Source organism: Triticum aestivum, chromosome 4B, assembly GCF_018294505.1.
Source record: "Triticum aestivum cultivar Chinese Spring chromosome 4B, IWGSC CS RefSeq v2.1, whole genome shotgun sequence".
NCBI classification, from domain to species: Eukaryota; Viridiplantae; Streptophyta; class Magnoliopsida; order Poales; family Poaceae; genus Triticum; species Triticum aestivum.
This window is the reverse complement of record NC_057804.1, coordinates 74641613-74650769: the sequence shown is the minus strand read 5'-3', so window position 1 is coordinate 74650769 and position 9157 is coordinate 74641613.

Sequence of the window (9157 nt, the reverse complement as noted above, 5' to 3'; positions counted from 1 at the left end):
TTTGAGCTACTGGGCTGCGCAGAGGGCAGGCTCTGGTCGACGCCTCGACTACTTTCAAAGTTTTTTTTTTTTTTTTGGAGGGGTGACGGCTTTCAAAGTTCAAGCGTGCGTGGTTCGGGCGCGTCTATTCCTCGCCCAGTCGTTCTATTCCACTCTCACAGGAGCTAACGCGCGCCTTGCTCGTATGTGGGCTGGACCCATTCCCGGTTTCGGCCGGTTTGCTTGTAGTGGAACAGTGACCGCGAGAAGCTCACCATGCTCCAGTTTTTTAGCTCATTTTTTATTTTTGTCAAAACCTTTGGTTGTAACGTTGATCAACCATGCAAATCGCACCTGCGCTGTGCAGATTCTGTAAGTGATGTCATCGGCGACTCTTTTTTTTCGAGGAAAGAGAAGTTTTATTTCAAAATAATAGGGTTACAATCTAGAGGCAACAATTCCTCGATACATGGAGGACCTTTGTTCATCCAAACAGCCGTGCAAGACTCGGTACGACTGTAAAGAGCCAACCGATCTGCTACACTATTTTGCTCTCTTCTAATTTTATGTGGAACAAACTCCCTCCCTTCTATAAAGGCCTTAATCTCGGCAGCTAAATGACTGTACGCCAACCGGGAAAGAGTATCACCAGTCAAGATAGAAAGAGCTTTAGACGAGTCAGATTGAACGAGGATGCCATACCTTGCATCAGTGTATGGATCTCTACTCCACCGCCTCGTTACAGTTGAAATAAAATGGTAGGCCGCGAAAATCGCTGAACCGTCACTCCTTCATAGTACCATGCCAGCAGTTGCCGTGCCATCATTAGACGAAAAAGATCCATCCACCGATAGGGCCGCCCATCCTACCGGCGGTGGTGGCCAAGGCAGTGGCGTTTTCGCAGGCGTCGCAGCTCGCCGAGCATCATCGTGAAATACCGGCAACATACACGCGCGTCGCGTATTTCCTAAATCATAGATTAAAAAGGCACGAATTTAGAATAGTGAACATAGGAAATGTTTAAATCATATTCATGAATTTTAAATATATTCACTTTGAAAAATATGTAAATAAATACTGAAAAGATTTCATGAATTGTTTCAAAATTTTCTTTGGATTTTTAAAATGATCATAATTTTTAAAGTGTTCTTGAAATTTAAAAAATCCATGGATTTAATTTTAAAAATTGTATTTTTTTAAAAAAAGTCATGGATTTTTTTTGGAAAAATGTTCACAAATTTTGAAAAGAAGAAAAACAGAAATCGGAAGGGAAAAAGGTATAAAATAACTAAGACCTATAGATTAGCAACACCGAAAGTAATGACAGCGACGACGACGACAACATGGCCGAAGGAAGCGGGGTGCTTGTGTTTATCTTTTTTTTACCTTTTCTTTTGAGCTACTGAGCCACACTGTAGCCCATTTCAAAGTTCACGTGCTCTTCGGCTGTGATGGCCTTGGTATGGATGGAAGGAACCCCACAGATTATGGGTAGGTTTTGGCAACCCTTACACGGAGGATGACCTCAACTTCTTTTATGCTTCAACCATCATTACAGTGGGTGACGGCGCCAAAACGTCTTTCTGGGACTCCCCTTGACTTCTCGGACACAAGCATAAGGATATTGCACCGCTAATTTTTGAGGTTTCGAAGAGAAAGAAATGGAAGGTGAGGGAGGCTCTCAAAGGCAATGCATGGATATTCAAAATCAACTTCAACACCGTCGTCTCTGGTGATCACATTCGGGAATTTTTCACTCTATGGATGCTTGTGAATGACGTCCACCTTGATGAGCAGCTCGACGATGACATTGTTTGGAAGCACTCGAACGATGGGATCTACACAGCGGCCACTGCATACAAGGCCCAGTTCCTTGGATAACTCTCTCCCCTATGGATCGCATGGTTTGGAAAGTTTGGGCTCCCCCGAAGGTAAAAAACTTCGCATGGTTGGCCCTCCAAGATAGGGTCTGGACTGCCGATCGTCTGGAGAGACGAGTTTGGGCGAATTGTGGCCTCTTTCCTCTTTGCAAAAGAGAACAAGAAACTAGTGCACATCTCTTTTTTAAGTGCCGCTAGGCTATGGAGGTCAATCATCGCCAAGCTTGGCCTTGCTCACATGGACACCTATGGCTGGCACCTTGCCGACTCTGTCCACGAATGGTGGGACAAGCGAACTGGCAACCATGTCCCCAACTGAAGCGCCTCGGCTCCCTCACCATGCTTGTATCTTGGACCATTTGAAACGAGCGCAATGCCCGGATGTTCCGGCACAAGTGCGGCCCTGCCTATCCTTCTTAGCATCATCATGGACGAGGCAAAGCTTTGGGTTACCGCGGGTGCTAAAAGACTAGGGACTATTAGCTTGCATGAGTAATCGCCGTGTTGTGCACGTAGGGTGTTATTGTAAAACTCTAAACTTTGTTCCTCTCTTATTTAATAGATGAGGCAAATCTTTTGTCTCCGTTTCAAAAAAAATGTTCAAGCATGTTCGCTAGTCCTACAATACTAAAAAAAATTGCTTTGCAAATGTGTATATATTCCAAGCACTTATATTCCAAAAAAAGCTATTCTTTGCTCGTCGCGAAGGATAGAACCTACAACGCTCAAGCAGCAAGGGTGAGCGGGTGGTCCAGCCCAACTACGACAACGGGCGCGCACAAGTTCCCACCTCACTTTACACCCCCTCCCCCCCTCCCCGAGACCTTATCTCTCACCGCCCGGAGAAAAGAATGTTGAAGCTTGGTAATGATTTTGGTCGTCTCATTTGGTGGGATAAGAGCATCTACAGCCGGACATAGCAAATATAACCCCTTAAATGCCCGCGGACGTGCCCGATATTTTTCTTCTCATATGTCCGGTCACTTGCACGTGATTGGTGAAGATGAAGAGAAAGAAATAAAAGAATGAATAAAAAAAGAGAAAAGGTGGTCCGGTGTGGGGCCGCGTCCTACGTGACGGAATGCCCGGGCGCGCCCGCGAGCCCTCACATTCTCCCCATATTTGAGATGGATATGAGGATTTGCGGACAGTCCGGGCGTATAGGCATGATATGAGAGATTCGGTTAGGTCACTTTTTTCTTCTCTCTCATGTCCGGTCACTGACCGGACGTGTCCGCGGGCGTATGAGGGATGGTTTGAGGCGTCCGGCTTTAGATGCTCTAAGAGGAGTAAGGTGGTAAATAGCTTTGAGCAGTGATGGCCAATTTGACCAAAGTGCCACGGTTGGCAGCGGTAATGAGTTTGTCAATGCCACCCACCATTTCTTGCAATCTCGTAGATTAGGAACTGCAAGCGAACCCCTCACAATCAATGAACCATGAGGCCATGAGGGGCAGCATCTGACTCCGTATAGGGAAGCTTGTGACCGTGGCCAGGAACCTCTCCATCGGAGGCAAGAGAAAAAGATTGGAGGAATTTAGCATGGATGTAGCGGAAGGACAAGAGACACATATTTGTGACAATGGTGGGACTATAAGAAAGCAAATGATTACAAAACTGGAGTCCCTCGGCCAAAGGGTGAAAGTTGGTCAAAGAACCGCATATGGTTGAGCTATACTTCATCAAAAGCTCGAACAATTTGCATGACGCGCCTTCATCATTGTGCAACAAACGTCAGTAGCGGGGCTAGGTATTTAGGAATAGAGGGCACATCAGTCTATTTACATTGGAATTGTACTAAGAAAAGAGTCTGAAGCCTCAACTCCTCTGTTATTTCTTTTCAATTTTAATGAGAACTAGTCCAATCTAGATTTGCCCTTACACGGATTTTTGAGATCCGATCACTACCTAATTTTTGGCGTGTTAATCTTCAACTGCCTGTTTTGTAGGTTTACCAATTCTTCCTCCTCCTCGTGCCTTCTCTCATCTGATCCAATATTTTTAGAGGAAGAGGGCAAAACGTCCTTGTTCCATTTCATTCAGAAACGAAATCAAGATGTCCAGGAACCAGTGCCAGTTATTACAGATGAAAGAGCACACGGCGGCCAGCAGACATGCTGCCACAGTAGACCAGCTACGTCGCAAGAGCTACGGCGACGCACAACTAAGTTCTAAAACAGAAAAACACAACTCCACATAGCTACGGGAACGAACTACCAACAGATTTTTGCATTACATTCTGTTGGAGTAGATTTCAAAAGGTGTCTCCACGCCTCAGCCAGGATCTGGCCACAACAGCAGAGGTGGGCTTCTCGCCTTCATCTCCAGCTCTTTCGCAGCCTACGCCAGTTTGTCCTTGGCACACCATGAGGAAAGGCATTCCCAAGTAGATAGATTCAGCGCAGTTTTCCGCCAAATAGCCTGCAAACCAGGCCAACAAGCAACATTGAAAACCATGTCATTGCGAGTTTTCCAGATTGCCCATAACCCAGCTGCATGAACAATGTTAATCGCAGTAAAGTTGTCTCCTCTGAGCCAATAGGAGGAGATGAACATCATATTAATGTCCCCACCGACTACACTTAAGACACAAATAGCTTTCCAGAACTCAATAGCAACAACACACGCGCTAAATAAATGGAAACAAGATTCTTGTTCGGAGCAAAACACACAAGTAGGGTCACCTACTTCCTGTCTTTTGCTCAGGTTGTCCCTGGTTAGCAGTTTATTGTTAACCAGAAGCCAAAGAAAAATCTAGATCCTAGAGGGAATCTTGATATTCCAAACAACAGGAGAGCTGACTGGCAGTACTCCCCTAAAATTAATAAATTTGCAGAAGGATTTAACTATGTACACCCCTTTAGAGTTCATATTCCAAATGGGGGTGTCCTCCTCATCCTTGAACTAGATAGAATTAATAATAACCACAAAGTCATCTGCTCCTGAGTAAAACATCTTTTGAAAGTGAGCTTAAGGGTACTACCATCCCATATTTTATCAATGGTGGCATTATGCTCATTGGCTAAACTATATAGGTCCCAATATTGGGTAGCCAGGGTGGCATTCCCAAACCAGTGATCCTCCCAGAATCTCACCCTCTTGCCATTACCAATATTCCAAGAAAACCCAACTTTGGCAGCTTGTGCTGCCCAGAGTACCCCTTTCTAGAAAGGGGAGGCTCCAGTAGCAGAGCAAGCAAAGATGTTGCTATCCTGGGGGTTATATTTCGAATCAATAACACTTTTCCAGATCTTACCCTCAGAGTTATAGTACCTACTAATCCAAGAAGCTGACAAAGCTAGATTCATATCCCCAATATCAGTTATGCCAAACCCCCAAACTCTTTTCATGGTAATGGAGTTCCAAGCAGTCAAATGATATTTATGGTGGCCCTCATAGTCATCCCAGAAGCAATGAGCTAATTGGGAATTAATGAGTTTAATAGCCCACTTGGGAAATTTGATGAAACCCATAAGATAAGTAGGAATACTAGCTAAACAAGCTTGCACTAATATAAGTCTCTTTCCAAAGGAAAGAAGTCTCCCCTCCACCCAGCGGCTTTCTTGATGATCTTATCAATAGTAGGTTGTAGATCCTCTTTTCTAATCTTGCCAAAATGGAGGGGAGCACCCAAGTACTTAATAGGAAAAACACTAATTTTACATCCCAAGGATTGGGAAAATACCATAGCCCTATCTCTATCTATATTGATGGGGACTAGGTCACATTTGTGGAAATTAATTCTCATGCCAGAAATCTGCTCAAAACAGGAGCAAAGCCATTTAAGGTTTTTAGCATGGTCAAGATTATTGTCCAAGAAGAGTAGAGTATCATCAGCATATTGCATGCTAATGACTCCAATAGGGTTAGGAGGGAACACACCAGCAATTAGGTTTTCCTTAGCAACTTTGATTAAAATTCTAGTGAAGACCTCAGCTACTAAGTTAAACAACAAAGGAGGAACAGGGTCTCCTTGTCTAGCACCTTTGCCAGCTATGAAGTACTCACTGTCGGTGTCATTAATCCTGACCCCTACAGATCCATTGCAGAGCAGAGATTCAAACTTATACATCCATTTAGGACCAAATCCTCTCTTCCTCGGCATTTTTAATAGAAATTATCTACTAATATGTCATATGCTTTCTCATAATCTAATTTAAAGCAGAGTCCAGACATTTTGTTAATGGCCACTGCATGAACTACCTCATGAGCAACCACTGTGCTTTCCAGGATGAATCTTCCTTTAAGGAAAGCAGTCTGGTTTGGAGAAATTAGATTATTACAAACAGGGCCAAACCTATTGGTGGCACATTTAGCAAAAAAATTAAAGCTATAGTTAATCATGCTAAAGGCCTGAACCTATCTAGCTTAACAACATTAGGCTCTTTAGGCACTAGAGTAAGAAGAGAGAAGTTGAGTCTGAATAGATCAAGTTCTCCAGCTTCCCAATCTCTGAACAGAGCAAAAAGATCGTGCTCCATAAGATCCCGGTAATTTTGGTAGAAAAGAAAGGGAAAACCATCAGGACCAAGAGCTCCCTCAGCATAAGAGCCAAAGACATCAACTTTTATTTCCTCTTCAGAGAAAGTTGTTTCAAGTAAATTAAAATGTTCAGGGGATAACATACTATCTTGATCCCAAAAGTCATCTTTGAGATCAATGTCAATAGTAGGGACATAGCCAAATAGCTTTTTATAATAATCTACAACCATTTGAATGATACATTTGGTGTCCTCCACATGTCCTGAAGGGCTTTCCAGCATAGCAATCTGCTTCTTCCTCCTCTTCTGGTTAGCCACAACTTTGAAGTATCCGGTATTGTGCTCACCCTCCAGGATCTCTTTCTCCCTGGAACTTTGCCTTGCCTTGATCTCCTCCCTCCTCCAAATCTCATTTAAATCACCTGAAATAGTTTTCATCCTGTTCTTAGAGTTAGGCGATAAAGGCTTGGATTCAGCCAGAATATCTAAACAATTATATTCAGCCACCACAGACTGCTTGTTTCTGTTCTGGTCTGCCTCATAGTTAGCACACCAACCTTTAGCAGCCTTTCTAGTAGCCCTAATCTTAAATTCCCAAATATCTATGGCTTTGATGGCATTACATTTAGCATTCCAGGCTTTGTGGATAACATCATCAAAACCAGGAATTTCTAGCCACCATTTTTCAAATCTAAAAAAATTAAGAGGTGTTTGGGAGCCTAGAGGAAGTGTTCAACACTAAAGGGGTGTGATCACTCCCCACTCTGGGTTGGGCTTTCATAGAAGCCCCAGGGAAAAGAACATCCGAATCAACAAAGACAAAAACACTATCTAAAGTGGCCATAACTAAGTTATCTTGGTTATTAGCCCAGGTAAATCTCCTCCCAGCATTCTTGAGCTCAGTGAGCCCAAATTTGTTGATACAATCATTGAAGAGATCAGCCCAATGCTGATTAATAATCCCAGTGTTTTTCTCACTAGTATCTCTAACTAAGTTGAAATCTCCCTACTAAAGTGGGGCCAGGCCAGTTAGAGAGAACACTATTAAGTTCATTTAAAAAATCAAGTTTACACTCATCATAAGCAGAACCATATACAGATATCAATCTCCATACAATATCATTATGCTTGAACTTCAAAACACAGGAAATGCAATAAGTGTATATGTCACACTGCAAAATATCAAAGTTGTCTTCTTTTACACCCACCAGGATACCTCCTGCAATGCCAACAGCAGGCAACCAATTCCAAACAATGCCACTTCTAGTATCAATAGCTTCTAGTCGTGGGATGGTGAAATCAGCCTTCTTAGTTTTAGATAAACAAATAAAATCAGGGCAGCAAGCTTTTATAAGTTCCTGCACTCTAATGTTTTTGGAAGACCCATTCATGCCTCTAATATTCTGGAAGGCACCTATCATAAAGCTTTTTTCTTAGGGTTCCTACACCTAGAATGACACTTTTTAGCCCTTTGATGGGATATCTCCATCCAAGGGATGTCTTCCCCCTCTCCCTCTGAATTATTTTTAGTGTAGGAGGAAGAATGTCTGCCAGTGTCATTTCTATTACTTAAGTAATCAGATCCATTGACATCAATGTCAGGAGGGAGAAACATGTCAGGATTGTCCTGATGAAATCTAGACAACCTCTCAAGCTCTTATTGCAATTAGTGGGATCATTTCCTATTTTTAAACCAGATAAATCAGCATTATGTAAGAGAACTTCATTGTCTAAACAAGCAAAGGAATTCTGGGAATTAACAGAAGCATTACCTCTAGCAATTTCCAGATTCTGCACTTTTTTGATCTCTTGAGCTTTACCTATAGTATTCTTACCATCTCTTTTGATCCTATTGCTCATCCTAGTGGTAACAACATGGCCCCACTTCCTTTTGTCAGGCCTATGGGCCTGAGGTCTGGGAACTGGGCAAGAGAGGGTGGTAGAAGCGGGAACCAGGAGATTGGGACCAATGCCACTAGTGCCATTCACCTCAGCTTCAAACTGGACCAGAAGTCTGCTACCACAACCTTCATAGTTAGATTTTTTTTGCAGCCTCTAGATAGCTTTTGGTCAGAGGAGCACCTTGGCAGTTAGAAAGTAAAGAAGTATCAAAGTGGGACTGCTAAATAGGGGTATGAGGTTGCAGATAGCTAGTTCTAGCTCTGGATCCACTTGGGGCAGGAGTGGTCTTTTTAGTAAGCAGATTACTAGCATCTTGATCCATCTCCTCCCCAAGTAGGTCATCATCACTATCATTATCAACATTACCATTCCTATCAGCACTCCCTTTCTCCTCAATACCATCAGCAGGACCAGAGGGCCCATCAGAAGGTCTGTGAGAGGGTGACTCAGCAGCTGCATCATCATCAACCTCAAAGGTGAGTAAATACAACTCCTGGTGAATTTCAATCAATCTGTCATTAGGAATCAGCTGAGGATCTCTAACAGCAACCTGAATTTTGACCACTTCATAGAAGCTCCTGAAGACCTCATGCCAGTAAACATTAACTATGATACCTAAAGAAGAAGCAATTTGAGCAATAACTGGCCATGTGCACCACACAGGTGGGATGCCAATGATATGATCCTAATTTCTTTAGGAGAGTCAAAAGCAGGCAGGTCACCATGCCAGTCTTTAAAAGAGATAGTGACTCCTTTCTTCTTCAGGTTGATGGATTTGAAAGTTGCTAGATCAGAAATCTTTTTGTTTGGGGGGAACCTAACCAGGTACTGAGTTTCATCATAGGTTCTAATCTGCCATGGCCAGTTGGTTTTCTACATTCCTGCAAAGCAGCTTTCTAACTCATCAGCACTAAT